The 25,090-nt window shown below is 35.0% G+C and overlaps 1 protein-coding gene and 2 non-coding genes across 3 annotated transcripts in view; 1 reads left to right on the top strand and 2 right to left on the bottom strand.

Moving 5' to 3' along the window:
* The window catches only part of LOC6031690 (growth factor receptor-bound protein 2), a 110,388-nt gene that overhangs the window by 15,451 nt on the left and 69,847 nt on the right, over positions 1 to 25,090 (bottom strand). The gene's annotated exons all lie outside the window — the stretch shown is intronic.
* Positions 13,927 to 13,998, bottom strand: Trnap-ugg. The gene has a single exon. It is a non-coding gene; the product is annotated as a tRNA-Pro (tRNA).
* Positions 14,180 to 14,251, top strand: Trnap-ugg. Its single transcript has one exon. It is a non-coding gene; the product is annotated as a tRNA-Pro (tRNA).

Raw genomic sequence — 25,090 nt, 5'->3', positions numbered from 1 at the left:
AGCTATTGTAGAAAATTTGTTAAAGACTTTTTCCAGTAAATCGAAAAAACATTTATTATTTTTTCTTGTCTAAGAAAACATTGTTCCTAACATCATAATCTATCATTTTTTAAGAAGGGAGCACCCAAAATTCCTTGACATGACCTCAAAATGGGACAGGCTAATGCGCAAGGGCCAAATATCATTTTTTATTGATTTTTTATTGGGAATTGGAACAACCATGTTTCAGCATAATATTTAATATTTTTATATTTTTGATTAGTGTTGGTTAGAACTAGGGGGATGGTAACTCTATTCAGACTAAAGCAAACTGACAGCAGTCGACATTCCCGAGCAAATGGAAATATCATGTGAGTAACATTTTTGATACTTGAAAATGCTAGACCAATTATGTTATTTATAACAAGATTTGTTATTCGTCGCTATGATTTTTTTTTTGTTCTTTGTTTGTTATTGTAATAACAGGCTAATAACATTTTCAGTTATTCTCAAATCTTTGTTTTCCCGGGCAGACGGTAATAACAAAATTCATGTCATTTCAACAACAAATCCTGTTAAAATAACAGAAAGTGTTATGGAATCTTCTTGAAAAATCCATTTTTGCATATTGGTCTGATATTGATTGAAAGCCAAAACAACTTTGAAATAACATTTTATGTTATGGAACAATACCTCCACCGTTATTGGGATCATCGGATGAGTTCCCGAGCAGACGGAAATAACTTCGGAATAACATTTTTTGATATTTGAACATACTAGGCTAATAACATTTTATGTTATTTATAACAAGATTTGTTATTCGTCGTTATGATTTTTTTGTTATTGAATTGTTATTGTAATAACAGACTAATAACGATTTTAGTGATTCTTCGAACAAATCTTTGTTATTATTTTTTGTTATTTTAACAACTAATCCGATCATCCCAATAACGGTTTGAGGTATTCTTCCATAACAAAAAATGTTATTCCAAAGTTGTTTTGGCTTTCAACCAATACCAGACCAATAACAAATTTCGTTATGATAACATAAACTGTTATTAAACTCTTATGCAAAAATGGATTTTGCAAGAATATTCCATAACACTTTTTGTTATTTTAACAGTATTTGTTATTGAAATGGCATGAATTTAGTTATTACCGTCTGTTCGGGTTGTTAAAATAACCAAAAACAATAACAAAGATTTGTTCGAGAAATAACTAAAAATGTTATTTGTCTGCTATTACAATAACAATCTAATAACAAAAAAATCATAACGACGAATAACAAATTTTGTAATAAATAACATGAAATATTATTGGCCTAGTATTTTCAAATATCAAAAAATGTTATTCCAAAGTTATTTCCATCTGCTCGGATTATTTTTTTGTTGTTATTTTTACAACTAATCCGATCATCCCAATAATAATTGGAGGTTTTCTTCCATAACAAGAAATGTTATTCCAAAGTTGTTTTGAATTACAACCAATATCAACCCAATAAATTTTTTTGTTATAATAACATAAATTGTTATTAAACCCTTATGCAAAAATGGATTTTTCAAGAAGATTCCATAACAATTCCTGTTATTTTAACAGTACTTGTTTTTGAAATGGCATGAATTTTGTTATTACCGTCTGCCCGGGTAAGCACCCCTAGTAACATTTTTAAACTTACAGGTTTTATCATGGTTTTGGAAACCCTCATACGGCCTAAATAGGCTTTTATGGCCTACTTAAAATCCAAAATGTTACTAGGGACGGTTGTCAAATGAAAGCCCATAGCAACTCAATATTATGATTTGGAATTTTCAAGTTTTTCGCATTTTAAACGATACATTTATAAAAAATAACGTGATTTGTGCTCCTGATGGGAAATTTTAACATATTATTGGAATTGGCTGAAAATTGATACCGAAAAAAGTGACCCGAGCAGACGGAAATAACTTGGGAATAACATTTTTTGATATTTGAAAATACTAGGCCAATAACATTTTACGTTATTTATAACAAGATTTGTTATTCGTCGTTATGATTTTTTTGTTATTGGAATGTTATTGTAATAACAAACTAATAAAATTTTTAGTTATTCTTCGAACAAATCTTTGTTAATATTTTTTGTTATTTTAACAACTAATCCGATCATCCCACTAACAGTTGGAGTTATTCTTCCATAACAAAAAATGTTATTCCAAAGTTGTTTTGGCTTTCAACCAATACCAGACCAATAACAAATTTTGTTATGATAACATAAACCGTTATTAAACCATTATGCAGAAATGGATTTTTCAGGAAGATTCCATAACACTTTTTGTTATTTTAACAGAATTTGTTATTGAAATGGTATGAATTTTGTTATTGCCGTCTGCCCGGGGAATTTTATTTTTATCTGATTTTTCACAGGAATTGGTTAACTTGTTTCAAATCATTTGTTTTGCAACTCAACAATTAAATTATTTAAATAGTATGGGAATCAAATTGAAAATCGTATTTTTTTTTTCGAAAAAAATGAATGTGCCACCACCGATAGTATGGGGAATATTGAGCAATGGACCAATCCAAGAACCAATCCCAATTTCAGACCTCAAAGTTGATGCTGTAATTTTTTTTTCATAATATTAACAACAAATGTTGACATTGAAAATACCTCCATTTTGAGATTCCCTCCTACTCGGGACTTCATGTTGGCAACAGAAATACTCGTGAGGGGGAACATTTCGAATATATTTCATGATGAATTGAAACTGATTGCCACTATCGTCATAAATGAAACAGTTAAGAGTCCCGGGGGTGCTATCGAATTGAAATCTTGGATAAAGAGCCCTTTATTGTGACTAAATTCTTCGCCATAATGGGAGAAAAATATTGTAGAATACTTCCACGTTGTAATACAATAACATGCACTGATATTGATTGATTTGCATTTTTTGGGTTAACAATCACAAGAGGCATGTAATTTTTGAGTTTAAAGTTACTGCATATTCGTTATTCACGTCATAACTCATAATTAGTTTGAATTGGAAATATCCCGTGGTCGGTAAACATTGAAATCAGAATGTGAACACAACTCAATAGAAAGAGTGGGCCGTTCTTGCAGCATCGCTAGAACAATTTATATTTGATCGGAAAATACGTCGTTCCCTTAATACCTATTTGATTGGTGTGTTCCAACAGCAACAGACAAATGAATTGAGAAAATTGTCATGGGATTGATTCTCCACGTATACTCGAACAGACGGTAATAACTAAATTCATGCCATTTCAATAACAAATAATGTTAAAATAACAGAAAGTGTTATGGAATATTCTTACAAAATCCATTTTAGCATAAGAGTTGAATAACAGTTTATGTTATCATAACAAAATTTGTTATTGGTCTGATATTGATTGAAAGCCAAAACAATTTGGGAATAATATTTTTTGTTATGGAAAAATACCTCCAACTGTTATTGGGATGATCGGATTAGTTGTTAAAATAACAAAAAATAATAACAAAGATTTGTTCGAAGAATAACTTAAAATGCTATGAGTCTGTTATTACAATAACAATCCAATAACAAAAAAAAAAAAATGATAGCGGCGAATAAAAAATCTTGTTATAAATAACATAAAATGTTATTGGCCTAGTATTTTCAAATATCAAAAAATGTTATTCCCAAGTTATTTCTGTCTGCTCGGGTATTGCCCAATTCCTACTCAAACCCTAAGGAGACATTACACCTCGAGCCACACAGAAAAACGCACATTCGGTTCCGAGTGTTCGTCGACGATGGAGCACTTCCGGCCTAAACTCATTCTCCAGTGCACTATCCTGTTCGAATTTCTGACCGGCACGGTTCATGGCATCATATGTCAACCTGCAAATAACGAATCCTACACTTCGTGGCCAACGGAATTCTCCGGAAGTGCGAACCTGTTCCAGTTTCGACCGCCCAATGCTGTGAACGTGAGCTGTGTGAACTTCCAGGGTACCCGAGTGCAAAATGTCCTCCAGATGGAGTTCAACTGTGACGCACAGATCCGCAAGCTGCTCGAACCGATGGTGGCTGATTTTGGGAAGCACGACGCGTTTGGAGTTCGCAGCTGGAATCCGTTGCTCGTGGAGGCCTGCACCGGTGCGGCAGAACGGGACGATCTCGGTCCTGTTGGGTTGGAAAAGAACCCGATGCTTACGTATTGCTCGCACCAAACTCCCAGTCCGAACTGTTCGTACCGGGTGAACATTTCGATTGGCTACAACAGCTTCTTCGTTAGTCTGGGGAACAAGACGACGCCGTACACCACGTGGTACGAAAGCAATAAGGGAATTCGTCCCTCTTTCATCATGATGAGAACATTAAAGGTACCCCGGAATGATGGGAGTTTCCGTCCGGAGGACAAGATGTGGATTATTTTAACACTTCTAGTGACTTCCTGGAAGATCTACTAAATGTAAAAATAAAGACAAATTCTTCTCGAAATGTTTATTTATTTCAAAAATCTGATTTATGTATTGCCAGGTTTTATTTTTAGGTATTCCCACGCCCTTGGAAAATCATATTTTGGTATTCCTGTGGTCTTTCAAATACATGATTTTGGTATGATTTCATGATATTTTACCATCTATTACTGGGCAACCAAGAGCACATTATTGTCGCTGGTATTTGAACAAGTAATACCAAAATTTGGTATTTTCATACCATTTTTAGTGCAGCAGTTGCAGTTAGTGAAAAAACGAAAATGATCCATATGCAACAGCCAAATCTACTCACCTGATGATTCCATGTTGTTCTTAGTGATATTCTTCACCACATCGAATGCATTTGTTATTGATGAACGGCCTGTGTTTGAAGTTCTTGAAGCTTCTAAAAAATAACAAGTGTTATTTAAATGAAACTGGATTGAAATTCACCAAAATTCAATAATCAGTCAATTAACTCGTTTTTCAACGTTTTTAAAAAAAAATCTTATAAAATAAATTGAAAATCAGCTTTAACATTTTTGGGTTTCAAGTCATTTTGGCGCAAAATTAATTATCTCGTAAAAATTTCCCATAGTTTCAGAGAAATTTGATAAAACGTTTCAATACCAAAATAATTCCAAAATGTGGCATCCTGACTCAGAAAATTTTCCACAATTTCAAGTCATTTTTTCAAGGGGGTATATCAAAAATGTTTAAAATCAAGATTAAAATTTCCGGTTTTGAGACATCATTAATTATTTTGTCACAATTTTCCCATAGTTTCAGAGGAATTTGATAAAGCACTTTAATACCAAAATAATACCAGAATGTGGCATCCTGACTTAGAAAATTTTCCACAATTTCAAATCATTTTTTGAGGGGGTATATCAAAAATGTTTAAAATCAAGATTGAAATTTCCGGTTTTCAATGAAAGCATTCGCTTTGAGACATCATTTTAGCGCAAAATTAATTATTTTGTCAAAATTGGTCTAAATTTTACCATAGTTTCAGAGGAATTTGATAAAATACTGTAATACCAAAAGAATACCAAAATGTGGTGTTCGACCGTTGACAAATTCTGCAATTTTGCAATATCAAAACAATACCTTAAATTGGTATGATTTTGCTCTTGCATAATCCTTAAGACAAATTTTAAACGGTCCAGGAATATCGAAATTTGGTATTGATATCAGAGAAAGGTATTACTACGCATTTCCCTTGTTATTTACCCATGCTCGGGACATGTAATCTTGACTCCACTTTTCTATAGCCAATAAATAAAAGTTCATAAATACGAGCTTACATATAATGTTCAATGTTATCAATGAGAATTAGGGAACAATGATAAAATGGCACTCACAAGTCGTAGTTTCAACCAATCATGCTCATGTTTGGGAGAAAGGTGCACAGCAAAAAATCCGATGGTAAAAACGCATGCAAAAGCATGCACATCACCTTCGTCAAAATAAACACTTAATATTACACACTGCATGTACATTTTTTGCAAATACAAAAAAAAAAGTTGCAACCGACGGGATTCAAACCCAGCACCAACAGTAAGGACTGGCGCCTTAGCCCACTCGGCCATCAGACCGATGAAAAGTTGTACAGATAAACACATATATGAACTTGACATTTCGGTCAAGTAGGTTTCCCATACTGATGGGCTACATATTTCAGGGTGTAAAATCACATAACATTGCATAAAATAATGCAATATTTATTTTACACCCAGGCCTTTTACACGCAGCTGGATTACTACTTTTTTAGCTGTGCATGTGCCTACTAATAATAGTTGCTTTGTTGCAAAGTTATTCATAAATGTTTGATTCTGGGGGTTTAAAGTAAATTATGGACAAAAAATATATTTTCGCTCGTCATTAACTCCAAAACTAACATTTCTTTAGATTTCATTCGACGTTCCATAGGGATTGAGATGTGTTACAATGTCCTTTCATTAGGTTAGGTTTGGAGAATGTAACTTTTAATGATAGAATGTTAAATACAAGATCGTTTTTTAGTTCTACGACCCGATTTCAGTTAAATTTGAGATGTCGCTAATTTTAGACCCTGTTTTCCACTTCTTCACCATCGAAACCGACTACTTTATCGACTTCATTTTGCTGGGCGAGATAGGACGTCGTCTATTTTTAGACGATGACTCGGCACTTTTTCACTCTTGCACTTAAAAAAAACCAGATGGCAGCACGGTGTAACGACACTTCCCTTTGAGCAAATTTTCATCACACCGATCACTTTCAATTGTTTTCTACGCGTCAGTAAAACACATTAACTAACAGCTAAGTTTCAACAGTAGAACTCAGTAATATTTACTGAGTTCCCAGTAGAATTCACCGAAATTTACCGAGCAATCAGTACTTCAATTACCGAGCTGTTAAAAATAACCGAACACATAAGTTTACTGATTTAATCAGCAGAATGAAATACCGTAGTTCGGTAATTTATGCTGAACTTCAGTAATTATTTTACGGTAGCATGGTAATTTTGACAAAAAATACTTATAGCTCAGTAAAATATCTCAGTAAAAAAAAAAACGAGTAACGAATTCCTGATTTAGTGTGTAGTTATTTTCTAACGATAATGAGACATTTTCCTATCAACACTAAAAAAATCATCCTTCAAATTTCCCATTTCAAAAAAAAAAATAGTTTTAAGTCTATTCGTAGAGTTATCCTCTCTGCAATTTATTGTGGGTGCAGGATTTTTGCATATTTGTGGCAGTAGCTAAGCCGCAATTTAAGTCTTTATTTTGAAAGTTGCGATAAAAAAATGTCGAAATTTAACCGTAATTTCAGATGACTGTCCAGACTCGATTGTACAATGTCCTTGACAAAATTAACTTTAGGTAATCGAATTATTTTTTCTTCGTTGTCTTGTGATAAAATATTGAGAAATTGCATTTGGTAATGCAACAGGCAATCAACCACTCAAATTTGGACTAAAATGGAGTCACGGTGTGTTTTGTAGAACAAAGTAAAGAAAAAAAATCGGTGTCTGATATTTGGCACCGTGAAAGAAGGGCTCTTTTCCTGACATTTTTTATACAGAGTTTATATATATTTATACAGAAAAGTCGCTGAAAATCGGTGCGTGCATGTTGATATCTATCAAATTTCTTATGAATATTTTTTTTATCTTTGAGGTCTCGAAAAAAACAGTGGTCTTGCAGAGCTCGAATTTGATGTAAAAAGTAAGAGAATGAAAAATAGGAATGAAAATCCCATGATTCGATTGCTTGAAGCTGTCAAGAAAACTCGAGTCTGTGCTGTAAACTCACAGCTTCTGCTAATCGAGTCTGCACTGTACCTTGATGTCAAGTCACCGTGAGCTTTGCCTAAAATTGGTAAACATCATTCAAACAAGGATGACAAAAAATCTGTGTGCACTCACTAATGATTCTCCCGTTATAATGTCCCGGAAGTTACTCAACGCAGCAGGAATGCCAGGACTCTCAATTTATAGAGTATTCTGTTACAAATCATCCCTTGCGATGGAACACTTTTGGCTCAAAGGTTTTCTTATACGCACTATCCTCTTCAGTTGTTTGTTCACCGCGGCTCTCGCGATCCAGTGCAATCCGGCAAGTTCCGAAACCATCAGCTCGTGGCCAAAAAGCGTCTCGGGCAGTGCCCAACTGTTCCAGTTCCAGTCAACCGATAATTTCACCACAGTGTGTGTGTCCTTTCAAGCGACCCGAGCGCAAAGTGTGCTCCAGCTAGAGTTTCACTGTGACGAAAAGTATCGCAGCCAGCTGGAACCGATTCTCACGGATCTCAGGAGGACCGAAGCGTTTGGCGTCCGCAACTGGAATCCGCTGCTCGTGGAGTCCTGTTCCGGCGAGGACGTTCTGGCCGCCCTTGGTCCAGTTGGAGTGGAGCAGAGTCCTTCGAATGTAGATTGTACAATCTTTATTCCGCGTCCGAATTCTACGTTCCGGGTGGACATTCCGCTTGCGCACGACAGCTTCTGCGTGGTTTCATTGACGGGAAACAAGTCGACGCCGTTCTCTACCTGGAACAACCCCAGTACACCTGCTCGTGCTGCTATGTTTGGTTTGAAAAAACTCACCAGGTACAGAAATAATGCGGTGAGAGTTTTTTGCCAGAAGAAGGATTTGTTGATACCTCTGATTGTGGTTATGATGGTACGGATTGGATTCAAATAAACAAAAAATAAATAAAAATATATTGGTGTCTACCCGTAGTTGTTACTTTGTTACGTGGCGTTACATCGTGCTGCCACCTGGTTTAAGTGCAAGAGTGGAAAAGTGCTGAGTCATAGTCTAAAAGTAGACGGCGTCCTATCTCGCCCAGAAAAATGAAGTCGATAAAGTAGTCGGTTTAGATGGAGACAAAGTGGAAAACGTGGTCTAAAAATAGCGACGCCACAGATGAAGAGTAGGAACCAATCATCACCACTTTGCAACTTTCAAATGTCCCTATCATGCTAGTCAATCACTGCGCCGGCCACGACCAGTGGTAAGATCACGGGGAAGTGGTTTGGAATTTTAGTCCGATACTTGAGTGATGAAGACCGCAAAATCGGCTGCGTCTTGGACAAAGTATCACGTGAGATTTAAGGGGGTTGGTAAGATGGGTGTGAAGCCAGGATTCATCGTGGTAAAGTTATTTATAGTCCTTAATTCTTCGTATGTTCTTAGATTCATCTTGAAAGCTTTGGTTCACCAAGCTTTTTGTTTTGAAACCTGGACGTGTTGAAAGTTCAATATTCGCCTAACGAGTATGCAACCAGTAAGTTTCTTGAATTCAACTTTGCATTCAATATTGCATTGTCCTGTTCTTAGGTTCACATAAATAAAAATATGAAGGGGAGAAGGAGAGGAGAGAGGAAATTGGGTTCTAAAATGATGCTTGGATTGCTGATATTATTGTTTACAGTGATAAAGCTTATTTTTCTGAGTACAATGACCACAAAGACCACAAATAAATTTGGAAAAATAAACCTCGCAGCCCTTCATAACAGAAAAAATTCTACTTGACAGCTCGTTCCAAGGGGACAATAGTTGATCCATTGAAAAATAAATTATTTTGTCAATATTTTTTTACATTAAAATTAAAAAAGTGATCAGAAATGTTTTTTAATCGTGTTTTTTACCGAAAACGAAACTATTGGCACTACGCCCCCCGGGGCATGGCCTTCCTCTAACGTGGGATTTCTGCTCCAGCGCCTCTGACGAGACAGGAGAAACCGGGACCGACGTTTTACTTCACCATCCGATAGAAGCTCAGTGGATAAGGCGGGAATCGAACCCGCGTCTCATAGCATCATCGGAATCGGCAGCCGAAGCCGCTACCCCTGCGCCACGAGACCCACACCGTTACCGTTGTACATAAAAATTAACATAGGGCTTTAGTACGCAATTGAGCCAGTTTTTGATTTTGAGTAGTATTCAAAATGTTCTAACAATTAACACGACTTCAATCCTAAGATATTCAACAAAAACTGTAAAACTCACAGACTTTCACAAATTTTGATGACTTTTGCTCTAGTTTTTGTTTATACAAGGTCCTATATGCACGGGAAAAAAGAGTTCCCAAAATCGTGAACACCCGTTCATGAAATTAGGAACCACGAACAAAGTGTTCAAATTCCATGGTACGTTTTTGAAAATCGTACAATGGCATTTGAACACTTTGTTCGTGGTTCCTAATTTCATGAACGGGTGTTCACGATTTTGGGAACTCTTTTTTCTCCGTGTGGTCAGTGCCTGCTTCACTAAATAAGGAAAATTAATTATCACTCATGTGATCATTACTTATTTATTACATCATTACATAAAACATGAAATTCTAAACTTTTTAAAATTTTAAATTGGATGGTTCATTTTATTTGTTTTCGTTTCTTGTTTTTTACAGTCTCAATGATTTTTTCTTTAGCTTTTGGAGTCATTTCATATAAAAAATTAAAGAAATATATCAATAAGAATATGACTATTAATATGAAATAAATTGAATCACATTGGATTAAAAATTAAGATTCATTTAAACATCCAAAGCATAACAAAGAACAATTTTTTTAAATATTTTTTAAACTAACTAAAACTGCTGTTCTTGTCCAGATTGAAGTAAAGATTATCACCAATTAACATTATTTAGCTAATTCTATGATTGTAAGCTAAAAAAACATAAAAAATAATGAAAACATATAATTTTTGACTGTTTAAAAATATTCCCGGGATTTAAAAAAAAATTTCCCGTTTCCCGGGAAATTCAAAACCCGGGAAAATTGGACGTCCTTCTCCGTGCATTTTTGTCACTTTATACATGAATGTGTATCGTCGTGCTATCTTGTCACTCCCTGAAAATTGATTTAAGTGCGACAACTGGCCAAAGGGATTTCAGGTTAGAACGCGTTTGACGCACGTACAAGTTAGATTACTGTAAACATTTGTAATTATAACTCGAGACTCTAGCAACCAACTTTTACCAAATTTCGGGACAATGCACATAATAGTCAGCCAAACAAAACGTGTTTGTTATTGTTTACATCGCATGCTTTCCGTTTTGTTTATTCAAGGTCAAACTTTCTCAGAACGTCGAAATGGCGGGTGCGACAAGATAGCACGACGACATCGAAATGCTGATGACATAATGTTGAAAATGACTAAACTTCAAATGCGTTTTTTTTTGCTTAGGACTTTGCAAATTTTGTTCAAATTTTCTGTAGCCCCCCACCCCCGTCCTTCAAATTGGTCCAAACAATCAGGGGACAAAAATATTTTTGTTAACTTTAAAATTTCAATGGAAATAGAAGTCTTATCAACTGAAAACAATCTAAAATGCATTTTTCTGCATTGATAATCATATTTAGCATGTTGGGGCTTGTTTAAAAATGTTTTGAGTTTTTATGAAATTCCAATTTTATGAAATTCAAATTTATTTTTCCCAAAAAATAAAATTTTCGTCAATGCTGAGACATTTTGGAAACATATAATTTTAAAACAACTATACAGATGTCGACCCGACTATTTGTAACGGCCTCAATAAGGTTTAAAACGCGACTGCAATTATTATTCGTGTAAAAAATGTTCTAAACAAGCTTTCTTTTTAATAATGTAAATTTTGATAAAGTTTTTGTCCCTATTTTAGGCCTAGTACCTGTTTTGGGTCTACCAAACTTAATTCAACGAAATTGAGCATTTCACCAAATCTGGCAGGGATCTGCCACTTGAGAATGATTCGTGCTGTCATAATCTTCATTTTGGTGGGCAAGAATAATTCACTTTTTTCTCTTAAATTAGAAATAATGCAATAAATATATCACTCTTCACATTTTTCTTAGCAAATTGCAAATTGCCTATTTTTGCTTACCGCTTCTTTGCACTCAGCGTCAAGGAGTTCATCGCTCAACACACGAATGAGAGCCGTCCCCCGAATCTCCAACCACCGGCAATATGTTTTTTTGGTGGGTTGCACAATCCCGTTGCAAAAACAATCACTAAACTGCCATCAAATCAATATAATTCCTAACTGATTAAAATCTCTCGAAAAGAATGGCTCTATTTTCAGTCCATTTGACACTTCTACAAATTGCGACAGTGTGTGTGCGCTTTTCACAAGTTACAGTCTTTCTTGCATATTACGGGCTTGTTGTTTGGCTACGCAACACATGTTTAATCATGTTTAAATTTCGATATAAATCATGTCCAAGCTAATTATGCACGTAATGCAAGTGAAATCAACCATTCTAATGTTTATTTGTGGTTTAAAACATCACAATGATTGAGCATGTTTGTCGACCGAATTTGTACGGCTGTACTGTACCGGTAGGCCGAAAATATGCTCAAAGAAGGTCGTATGCTAGGAGCAATATCCCCAAAATAGGGACAACAAGTGTTTTAGGTTTTCGTACTTTTACAGCGATATAAGGTATTTTTATCAAAATGATGATAATGTACGAGCTTAAGCATTAAAAAACCAACTTATTCATGTAAAACAAACTACCCGGGCAGACGGTAATAACAAAATTCATGCCATTTCAATAACAAATACTGTTAAAATAACAGAAAGTGTTATGGATTCTTCTTGACAAATCCAATTTTGCATAATGGTTTAATAACAGTTTATGTTATCATAACAAAATTTGTTATTGGTCTGACATTGGTCGAAAGCCAAAACAACTGTGAAATAACATTTTTTGTTATGGAAGAATACCTCGAACTGTTATTGGGATGATCGGATTAGTTGTTAAAATAACAAAAAATAATAACAAAGATTTGTTCGAAGAATAACTTAATATGTTATTAGTCTGTTATTACAATAACAATCCAATAACAAAAAAATCATAACGACGAATAACAAATCTTGTTATAAATAACATAAAATGTTATTGTCCTAGTATTTTCAAATATCAAAAAATGTTATTCCAATCACCGTCTGCTCGGGTAGGCTGCCAGAGCAGCCTTTGAAAATACATCAAATTAAAAGTGCGCTTTGCTTAGTAGGCCCAAAATAGGGACAAATACCCTACTCAATTTAAAATTTATCAAATAATTAATACATCAATCAATAATAAAATTTGACTCTTCACAATGTTGCATTCTGATTAATCTGCATTGAAAATAAATTGAAAGCATTTCAAGTAAAAAAATGTAAATGGGCCAATGACGAATAAGTGTAAACACAGAGTCTGCTGCTCATGTCACTTGACGTTAACATTTGTTTTTTTTGTCATGAGGCAAATTCTAGACACATTTTTGTATCCTAAATTAAATTTATTCTATAATTTCTACAATTATTAATTTTAAATATTGTTTTAAGGTCTTTAAATTTTTCCATTTAATTTTTTGGACACAAACAATTGATTGAAGTAATGGTTTCTTGCAAACAAAAAAATACTTTATTTAATTTTAATTCAACTCTAGCTAATTCTCGTTGACAACTAATTTCAATTACGTGAAACCAGAGGAAAATTGTTCACAACGTTTACCTTTCTATTCACAGGAAAAGATTGCCATCGTAGCCTACACTCGCCTCCGACTGCCATACCACGAAGGTGACTCATTTTTGTGAATGAACAGACCCACCACACGACAGTTGACGTGAAACCCTTCTCGGAAGTAACCCAAATCAACCCAAGACGCCCAAGATCACACCGCTTCAAAATGTCTCGCAAAACTCCCAAAATCAATTAATTAATATTTTCCACCCACGACGTTCTCACTGCAACGTGTTAGGGTAAGGTTAGGTTTCCCACATCATCATCATCCACAACCCATTCGCTCATTTGGCAGTCAATGAACGTGCATACTTTCATTTGCGATGGCCCTCACGTGCGACGGAGCGGGCGGCAATGCACCACACCAAAGAGTTCATTATGCAATTTCAAACTGTGTCAACGGCTGGCAATATGTACAGTACACAGTATTGTCGTCGAATAAGGTCTGCGGGCGTTGCGGTCACGAGGTGTTTTGCACGTAAAAATTGCGCACTTTTGGGAAATTAAAGGTGCAAAAAAAAAAGGTTTCGGGCTCAACCGGGATTTGAACCCGGGACCTCTCGCACCCAAAGCGAGAATCATACCCCTAGACCATTGAGCCAGCTACAAAAATGAAAATTAATTTTCTGCACTTGACTGAACTCGAGTTTTTTTTTTTGTACCGTGGTTTGATATAATCGAAACTCGTGCTGGTGTTGTTGATTGATAAAAGAAACAACTCGAAACATTATTTTATCTGGCCAAAACCAAACAACCAACGGAGCGGTTCACTTCATGCTGGTGGCTCAATGGTCTAGGGGTATGATTCTCGCTTTGGGTGCGAGAGGTCCCGGGTTCAAATCCCGGTTGAGCCCGATTCTTTTTTTTTTAACAGGAAAAAAATATTAGCTTCGTATAAATCAAACTGACTAAAACTTTATCATTTTCAGTTTTCAACGAAACATTGAAATTATTTAACATTTTAGTTAAAGTTTGATCTGATTTAATTGAATTGAATGAAAATCGCAAAGAAAAAATAATTAAAATTTTAAAAGTGGCATAACAACGGAAAAGTTGTAAATTTTCACTTTTAAAAAGGTTAAATTATTGTTTTTTAATTGGATTTCTAAAACCAAACATAGAACCAACATAAACTATAACATAGAACCAAACTTCATCATAACCTCAAAATTGAACAATTACATATTACCACCACCAAGTATAAGGTTTTAACAAAACGGTTATGTTATATAAACCAAATAACGTCATATTTCGAAATCCGGACACTTAATAGCATATCAGTTTTGTTATAGCTGGAAAAAAATCATGTAATAAGTTGGAAATATAGAAATATCTTCAGGATGTAGTATAAACAGTCAGTTTTAAGAGAATGCATGCAAAATATATCTTTTTGCAATTCCGTTGTGAAACTACTTACTTTTCCTGTCATTCTTGAACGACGAAATAGCCTACTTTTCTGTACCAAAATCACAATAATATCCGTATCACAACTCTTCGTATTTATCCAACTCGGTGAACCTCGTTGGATAAATGTACGACTCGTGCTGAAAAAAATCCTCTTTTTGCAACTTGTTGCATAAACTACTATTTCTAACAATTTTTATCAGAATTTTAAAATTTAAATAACTTGTTGTGCTTCGAATCCCGGACACTGATAAAAGCTGATTCGAAATCCGGACACTTTTGCTTCGAATTCCGGACACACATTTTTTCTTACGAATCGCACAAATTTGGACAGAAATGTTAGTGAATGGCATCCTTTAGTTCTCAAATAAGCTGTTAATATCAAAACAATCGATATTTTATTGAAAAATTTGCTAGAATTAAAGGAAATCAAAACCATAAATTTCTGTTTGGCCTTCCCGGTGCTTCAAATGCCTATGAAATATTTCAGTGAAATGTGTCACATTTTTGGTAAACTTAATATTTTATTTTATTTATTGTTTTAGCATTAACTACTGTGTCCAAACAAACTTCAAACGAAAGTTGATATTAGAATTCATCAAATAACACAGTTTTGACATGCATAATGCGAACTTTTATCCAAATAATCGATAAAGCATGATGAGGTGTCTGGCTTTCGAAGCGTCCGGGAATTAATGACGTTATATCGATAGAATTTTCGCCTAAAAGTTCAAGATATTATTGTTTAGTCAAGCACATCCAGTCGGAAGAAAGTATCATGGAAAAACTTATTATATTACACCTCTAATTCTTTCTTGTCATCGTTATAAATAATAGCAAAACACTCGTTCAAGTGGCCAGGCCTATTGCGTTGTATTAGCCACAGAGAAGATTCTGTGAACGGATCACATTTTACAGCAGTTGTAGGAGAGGAAGGATGCGTGGACATACCGTTAAATACGCTTATGGGTATTTCTCTACCAACTCTCACGAAATCGGAAAAAGTTGTCCCGACCCCTCTTCGATTTGCGTGAAACTTTGTCCTAAGGGGTAACTTTTGTCCCTTATCACGAATCCGAGGTCTGTTTTTGGATATCTCGTGACGGAGGGGCGGTACGGCCCCTTCCATTTTTGAACATGCGAAAAAAGAGGTGTTTTCAATAAATTGCAGCCTGAAACGGTGAAATTTAGTGTAAAATTCAACGCTCGATTTGATGGCGTACTCAGGATTCCGAAAAAATGCATTTTTTATCGAAAAAAATACTTAAAAAGTTTTAAAAACTCTCCCATTTTCCGTTACTCGACTGTAAAAAATGTTTGAACATGTAATTTTAAGGGAAATTTAATGTACTTTTTAAATCTACATTACCCAGAAGGGTCATTTTTTCATTTAGAACCTTTTTTTGTTTCATTTTAAAATTTCGTGTATTTTTCTAACTTTGCAGGGTTATTTTTTAAAATCAAAGATCGCGAAAAAAGAATTGCAGAATTGTAGAGAACTCATCAGTTGTCTTTTTCAATCCTCCAAAACATATCAACAAATTTAATAGTTTTTAAATAATGTCTTTGCGTTAATTGATTTTTGTGTTAATAGAAAAAGAAAAGTTGAGTAAACAAAATTTTTTTATACACACTAAATCAGGAGCGCATTACTCGGTAATCTTTTTACCGAAATTGCACTGTAAAAGTAAGATTTTACTGAGCTGTCGGTTATTTTTACTAAACTTACTGAGCCATCGGTATTTTTTCTTAAAAATACTGTACTTCAGTAAAAAAAAAATACTGATCTACTCAGTAAACCAGTTTTGACAGTAAACTTCTGGTTCTCGGTAATTTTTATACCGGTAGCCCAGTAAATTTTAATGTGTTTTACTGTGTTGCACAGTAGATACTTATGTCATTTTCTTCCTGTCATTTTTTAATTTTGAAGTCAGTCATTGACCGTGCATTTTTTTTTTCAAATAAGTGTTGAAAAATATAGTTTTAAACTAGAATAATTATTTTGGGTAAGTGATATCAACTTTGTAAATGTAGCATGTTTTTAATTAAAACATCTTTTCAGTTTGTGTTGAAGTCTCTTATCTTGGTTTAGAACTTCGGAACAATAAATTTACTTTCACACTGTCATGCTCTAGTTCTGAGTCTGCAGCGGAATAATCGAGGTCTCCAAAAAAGTGCATTGATTGAAAAATTGTTTTGAAATAAAAGTATTTTCAATTTGAAAAGTTATTTTTTTTTATAAAACAAGACAGCTTTACTGTAGGCACGGTAAATTCTCTGTAATTTTTACCGGGTTGTTGGGTGAAATTTGAGGCAAGCTGTCAAATTGACGTTTACCGAGCTCGCGGTAGTTGTAATTCTTACCGAGCTGACTACCGAGCACTCGGCTGTTGAGATTTCGGTAAAAATTTTACCGAGTACAGTAAAAAAAATCATGAAAGGTATCACGAAATCATGCACAAAATTATTCACGAATTCATGAATCGAAATTCACGGTTTCTCGCACACTTTTTTTTCCGTGTAAACATCTTGTTTACGTGAAATCCCATCCGAAGCCAGAGGTCAATTCTTCTATGTTATCATGTTTAGCAAACTAAAATGGAACATCATGTCTGCAAATGTGATTTTTTTTTTCGAGTTCTACAAGCATGTTCCATTTGAATCAGAAAAAAACTTCAAAATCAACTATTCGTAATCTGTTGCTAGATTTTGTGTTGCACAACCATGTTGAACAACAGTTTTTTTTATCAAAATGAGAACAATTGACGAAGTTTTATGACACTTGTTCAATAATTACCGTATAAAAACGCTTGTGCAGCAATTGTTCAACAAAAAATAAAAAGCGATGTTTTTCTTGCTACTTGGGAGTTTCCAGCGTAGCCCCCCTTGTAAAGAATATCAAGAAAAAAAAAAGAAAGCTAAAAAAGTCAATCTCCATAGCCGCAATCCTTCTTGGATGTTTCAAATTCACAACCCATCTGATAACATTAGGCTTCCTGCCAGGACAAACTTTCCCATCTTGAGCCGGGTCAGTACGCACGTCAATTCGCACCCGTTGGTATACGAAAGCAGCAGTAGTAGCAACCATTTTCCCGGAAAGTTAGCAAAAGTTCCACGAAAAGAGGTTTCACGTTGATGAAAATTCCCACTTGGCCCCCGCGGATGGGCTACGACGAAGAGATACAACAAAGAGATTATGCTAATATTGGCAGAAAGACAACGCTTGGGCTAATTGGGGCAAAATGGTCTGTAAAAAGTTCTTTTAATTATTTTGCTCAAATTTTAAAGTATTGAATTTTATTTAATTAAACTTAAAGGTAATTAAACTTTAGAGATCCCCCAAGAACAATCCCCTAACGGTATGGTTTGTAAACACTTCGTTCCTCGTCAAGTAAAGCTCTCCAACTATTCTCTTTCCCAACGGGTTTTGCGTATACGTTTTTTCGTTGTCTCTCATCCTTGATGAGGATAGCCTTAAGCCAGTCGACAGATATGTCCCCGTGACGACCCGGTTCAGAACAGTCGTAAAAACGTCACCTCGTCATCGTCATTGGCTCCTCGTGTCCCAGGACCTCGCCGACGTTTATGAGCAGCAAGTTGGCATAAGTGGATTCCGCCTGAGAAATCTTATTATGGCGTTGCGTCCTTTCGGGGCGTCCTCTTTTTCTTCCTCCAAGGATTTGCGGTTGATGAGAAAATTTGCATCTTTTATGGGCTTGTTTTTGTCCGTCGGTATGACTTTGGCGTTTCTTACCTGGAAGGAGAGAAAAAAAAAGAGAAAGAAATCCGATTAGTTCCACGGAGCAATGAAAAAGTTGTTATTTTGCGAGTATGAATTGTTCTTCACCCCGATGATTTATAGGCCATCGAACTGAGCTCGTCAGCCAGACAATTCATCACTCTTGGCGCGCCAGAAGCGATTTGGTTTGACGTACTGTGTCCTCCTACTCCTGTCTTGCACAGGAGGGCACACTGGGCTAGACAGGGCGATACATATTGCGGAAAAAAGGGCCGATTTTGCGTCATTCATTCGTCCTTTCAAAGGAAATTCTGGTAAAGATGACATTATTCAAACGTACTTTCTTGATTTTATTCATTTCTGGATATGTTTTAAATGCCATAAAATCGACTTTTGCACAAGTTGATCAATGATTTTTGAAACATTTCAAACCAGTGCACAGTGGGCGAAATGGAACCCAAAATCGGACTTAATTGAACGCGGCTGGTTCCCTGGTATGAAAAATAGTGTTTCTTATGTAAAAAATTCCGGGTAATCGATTGGTGATGGTTTCATCCACCGCACGAAACGGCAAAGGGTCCATTTTGCCTAATTCCCCATTTTTACATTTTTCTTGAAAATCGGTCTGTATTTAGAGCGGAGGCTTTATGCGGCCATCCAAAATGCGCTATACTTATGTGAAAATGTCCCAGGAATCCAGTAAAAATATCCACTTGCACCGCAAAATCATCTAGGTCCAGTTAACAACAATTCCGCTATGAAAGCATTTTTGGCCATTTTCAAATATCAGGTCAGATTTTAAAATCTGAAAATATTTTTATCAAAGATCAGACAATTTTGCATAAGAATGACGATTTGCACTTGATAGTTTGACACATTTATGTTGATAAAGAAATTAAACTAAATAAAAAGATTGAAGAATCAGTTTTGGGCCAATTTTCCCAAATGCAGAATAAACTGCCTTTTACATAATTTTTATTATTATCAACATAAATGTGTCAAACTATCAAGTGCAAATCGTCATTCTAATGTAAAATTGTCTGATCTTTACGATAAAAATATTTTCAGATTTTTAAAATCTGACCTAACATTTGAAAATGGCCAAAAATGCTTTTATAGCGGAAATGGGGTTAATTGGACCCTAGATGATTTTTGCGGTGCAAGTGGATATTTGAACTGGATTCCTGGGACATTTTCACATAAGTGCATTTTGGAAGGCCGCATAAAGCCTCCGCTCTAAATAATGACCGATTTTCAAGAAAAAATGTAAAAAATGGGGAATTAGGGCAAAATGGACCCTTTGCCGTTTCGTGCGGTGGATGAAACCATCACCAATCGATTACCCGGATTTTTTTACATACATTTTTTACATTTTTTTACAGAATAAACACTATTTTTCATGCAGAAAAAAAAAAATATTTATTTATTTTTTCATGTGTTTTAGAGGACATCAATGCCAACTTTTCAAAAATTTCCAAGTTGTGCAAAAAATCTTTGATCGAGTAATGAATTTTTAATCTATACGGATTTTTTCGAAAAATCTAAATTTTTGGTCGCAACAATTTTTTAACTTTATTTTTCGATGTAAAATCAAATTTGCAATCAAAAAGTACTTTAGTGAAATTTTGATACAGTGCACCGTTTTCAACTTAAATCCATTTTTAGGTAACTTTTTAAATTAGTGCACATGTTAGCCCACTTTTGAAAAATATTTTTGAGTAGCTGAGAAAATTCTCTATATTTTGCATTTTTGAACTTTATTGATACGACCCTTAGTTGCTGAGATACTGCCATGCAAAGGTTTAAAAACAGAAGAATTGATGTTTGCTAAGTCTCACCCAAACAACCCACCATTTTATAATGTCAATATCTCAACTACTAATGGTCCTGGGGATGAGTGCATGTCTTCTAAAAGTATTTTAATTTACGGTCATCCCACATAATCGGAACACCCACAAATTCGGAACACTTTTGTGATAATTTGTCAATAGCATGCCAAATTCAGATTTTCTCTCGAGCCTACTACACAGAAAAAAATAATGTAAATTTGGAAGCTGTAAATTTGGAATGTTGAATATTACCTCTTTTATGGTGTAATTTTACCTCAATTTAGACTGAAAAAGTGACATTACACCAGAAAAGTGGTAAAATTACACATTTCCAGAGGTAAAATTACACCTTTTTTCTGACATAAAAGATGTACCCCTTCCCAGATGTAATATTACCATGATTTTTTTTTCTGTGTATTTTTAGGTTATTTTCTTGCTATATCACAAGTAAAAGTTATACTTTTTGAACACAAAACTTAATTTCAAGACTATTTTATCTTGAGCAGCAAAACACTGGCTCCAAATTGCCTGTTCCATGATTGTGGGATGTTATTGTGCCTCCCACAATTGAACACCTGAATTTAACAGATATTTTCACAAAAAAAGTTATCAGACCATGGATAAAACATCACTAAGCTTGAGTTTCACTGGTTGCAGTGTGTGAAGTCATCATTTTGTTACAAAGAGAGATCCAAAGTTTGTTTACCTCCGTAAGAAAAAAAAGTGTTCCGAATTTGTGGATTTCAAGGGTCAAAGTTTTTCTTCAAAAACTTGATATGAAAGTTAAAATTTACAGTTGTTCGATACAACATTCGAAAGATCGCAAGAAAAGCTTTCAAATGAAGGTAAAAGCGAATCATTAAGTTCAATTATCGATTTTCTATGATTTTTTGAACATTCGCCGATTTGTAAACTGTTCCGAATATGAGGGATGACTGTACCTCTTTTCCAGCGTTTTTCAAAATTTTCAGCCTAAATTCAGCCTCCTTGAGGATGAGGCATGCACTATTCGCAAACTCAATCGAGGCGTCAGTCTCGTGCCCTTTTCAAATGGAAATGCTGTATATATTTATTATTTCAAACGCTTAACAACCTCAAAAATACTAACCCCTCTCGAAAAAATAAAATCCCAGAGCCTTCATATATTTAATATTTATGGACTGGATGAGGGAGTCGTGGATTGCATGGCCTTTTGTTATTATCTAATTAAAATTTTAAGTTTGCAGTGTTGGATCCATCTGGTATTACCTTAAAACTGTTCACAAATATTCTAAACAAACTCAAATTATTTCATTAACCCGTTTTTTTTTAATCTAGAAGATTACTAAAAAAAAGCACTTCTTGATTGATTTATTTTCGGATTAGTTTTCAAAAGGACGCATAGGCAAACAAAGCCCTTTTTTACAAAGGTATTCAATAAACTAACGAAAACCCAATTTCAAAAATGTTTGAGATTGTTTATCTACACGTACTTCATATGCCCTAAACTAAAAATAAATGAAAATGTGTAAAATTTTGTGATCTGTTCGAAAAAAAATATTTTGACGGGTTTGGGATCTACTCTAACATATTAAAATGGCGTAATATTGAATATTTGTCCTTAATCAAACGATAGTTTTGATCACAAAATTTCACAAATGTTTCATGCTTTAACATTGAAAATAGGACCATTAAGATATTGGTCCTAGATAATAAAAGGCGTCAATTTTCTTGATTCATTTTCTTTTATTCGCTGTAATTATGAGTCAACTCTTCTCTTAGGCAATTTAATGAAAAGTTTCTCAACTTTTCGAACAACATATTCCTAGGAATGGGCAATAATGGACACTATTTTTTAATATCGAAAAACTTATTTTTTTCAGTTAAAAATAAACTTTATGTTGCTTTATCTAGAAAACGGTGCACTTTATCAAAAAATCCGTAAAATACATTTTTGTATTGTGGCATTTTTCGAGGCGAGATTTGTATGATCACGCCTTCCTTCGGACGGGGAAGTAAATGTCTAAACTAGAGGTTGGAGGTCGTTAGCTCAATCCATGTGAAGTAGTCGTCTCCCTGGATCCTGTATCGGTGGAGTCGCTTGTATGCAGTTGGACTCACAATCCAGAGGACGTCAGTTTGAATCCCGGAAGGGATTGAAGCCTAAACTAGGGGCACCTAGTTTCGAGTATGACTTTCGCAATCGAGGACGCCAAGGCAAAGCTGTAGTGCGTTCTCTTTTTTTACTTTTCGATTGCAAAAATGAATTTACATTAAAAACGTAACCTAATCTACTTGTAGGTGGTTGGAGCCTTCCTCGCATTCATATAATACATAGTCACTTGTGTACTTTCTTGTCACAAAATCGCACACTAGCGATAACATTCAGTAAATTCAGGGTTATCAGATCTTCGATGTTTTAGGTTAATTTGAAAGGTCTTTCAATTATCTAACTGACGACGGGTCGCATTAAGGACCCGGACATCATTTTCTTCGCAATATCTGAGATCCGGCCACTACAAAGTGTATAACATTAATGGCTACTTACTTTTGATAGGTTTGTGAGATCTTCAATGTTTTTTTGGAAAGGTCTTTTGAATACCTTTCAAAAAATGTATAACATGACGGATTTTCTTCCAAAAACTACCCTTTTAACAATCTTTCGGGCTTTTGTTAAAATCGTCTTTAACTAGGGTTTTATGTGACCCCCAGACGGGTCGACTGCGGCCAAAACGGTCCAAATCGGTTCAGCCAGTCCGGAGATAATCGAGTGCACGGACTCACATCCAGACACACGCACAGACATTTGTTCAGAATTTGATTCTGAGTCGATAGGCAGTCGCGAAGGTGGGTCTACGAGGTTGATTTAAGAAGTTCATTTTTCGAGTGATTTTCTAGCCTTTCCTCAGTGAGGCGAGGAAAGCAAAAACACCGTGATGAAAGCTTTGTTAAAAAAAAAGCCGTAATGTAATTTTTTAACTGGACTTCAGTGTACCCTAATGATGCCTAATGATGTTGACAATACTAATAATGATCCTGAATGCGCAATTGCATTCCCTTTAAATTCGGTAAAATCAATCGTCCCCCTTTCATTTCTCAAAACATTCTCTGAACAAGATGGAGCCTTGGTGTATCTACCACGTGGCCGCAATCTGGCTGATTTTACCTCTTTGCACAGTTAATGCAGAGCAGTGTTTGACCACTCAGAACAGTTCCAACGTTGTCGAACTCAATGTAACTGACAGCATGGCGCACCTCTTTCAAAACCATCCTGAGTTCAAGTTAAGGTATAATAAGGTTTGTGTAGTCTTCTCGGCCATCCGAACCGGCAACATCTGGAACATTACAATCAAATATGCAGCGGAGGAGTCCACCAGGATCAGTCAGTTGTTAGGCTATTTTAAGCAGTACAGTGCGTTTGGACTGCGTGATTCAGATGTAATCTTCATTGAGGCTTGCGACGAAAAGGGGAGATTCGGGTTCGAGCAGTCGGGTGGTCCTAGGCAAATTTGTGTAAATGCTAACGAAACTATCAACTCCAATGTTTCGATCGAAGTGTCCATCCATGTTGCGTATCGGATGCCAGCTATAAACGATCACATCATGTCTAGTTGGTTCGACTCAGGTAGACTATTTGGACCTTCGATGCTGAACTATCCAATTAAGGAGAAAAAAAAAAACAACGTAGACATGAAAGCGAGGTAAAAAGTTCATCGGGTCCAGTATTTCGCTTTTGGACATTTTGCGCAGTATTAATTGTGGTGAAGTTTGTAAACTGGAATAATTTGTATCTTTGTTGTTAACATTGAGATTAAGACTTTGATCATAAAATGCTTGAAGACAAGATATAAACAGCCAATGTTCGCTGCTAAAAAATCAAAATACGTTCAAGATGGTGGAAAACGCCAAATATTGAAAATCGAGCCAGCGAATCTATTCGAGTGGCATGATGGCGACGATCGATATAGATGAGCTGTTCTCTACGAAATCGGTCGTTTTTTTTATTAATTTTAATTTTTGTATTTTTCAATCCGGCTGAAACTATTTTGGTCTTCGGAAAAGTTGTAATGATGAAATGATACACGGTGAAAAAAAAATTGGTGATTTTTAATGTCACTTTTTGTCATTAAAACATGATTTTGCAAAAAACACTATTTTTATTATTTTCTACCAACTTTTCAGAAATTTTCAGAATGGGCAAAAAATCTTTGACCGGGTTATAATTTTTTGAATCAATACAGATTTTTTCAAAAAATCTAAATATTGGTCGATTGCATGTTATAGCCATTTTTAGGTAACTTTTTTTCAAAATAGTCGCAGTTATTCATTTTTTAAATTAGTGCCCATGTTTGCCCACCTTTAAAAAAAAATTGAATAGCTGAGAAAATTCTCTATATTTTGCTATTTTGAACTATGTTCATACGACCCTTAGTTGCTGAGATATTGCCATGCAAATGTTTAAAAACAAGAAAATTGATGTCTTCTAAGTCACACCCAAACAACCCACCATTTTCTAATGTCGATATCTCAGCAACTAATGGTCCGATTTACAATGTTAAAATATGAAACATTCGTCAAATTTTCTGATCTTTACGAAAACAATATTTTCAAAATTTTTAAATCCAGACTAAAATTTCTTACGGACCAAATAATCAATATTACGGCCTTTTGAAATGTTAGTCTTGATTTTTTTTAAATATTGTTTTCGAAATGATCGGAAAATTTCACGAATGTTTCATATT

This window comes from Culex quinquefasciatus, chromosome 2 (assembly GCF_015732765.1).
Source record: "Culex quinquefasciatus strain JHB chromosome 2, VPISU_Cqui_1.0_pri_paternal, whole genome shotgun sequence".
Lineage (NCBI taxonomy): Eukaryota > Metazoa > Arthropoda > Insecta > Diptera > Culicidae > Culex > Culex quinquefasciatus.
This window is presented reverse-complemented; position numbering and strand designations above follow the sequence as displayed.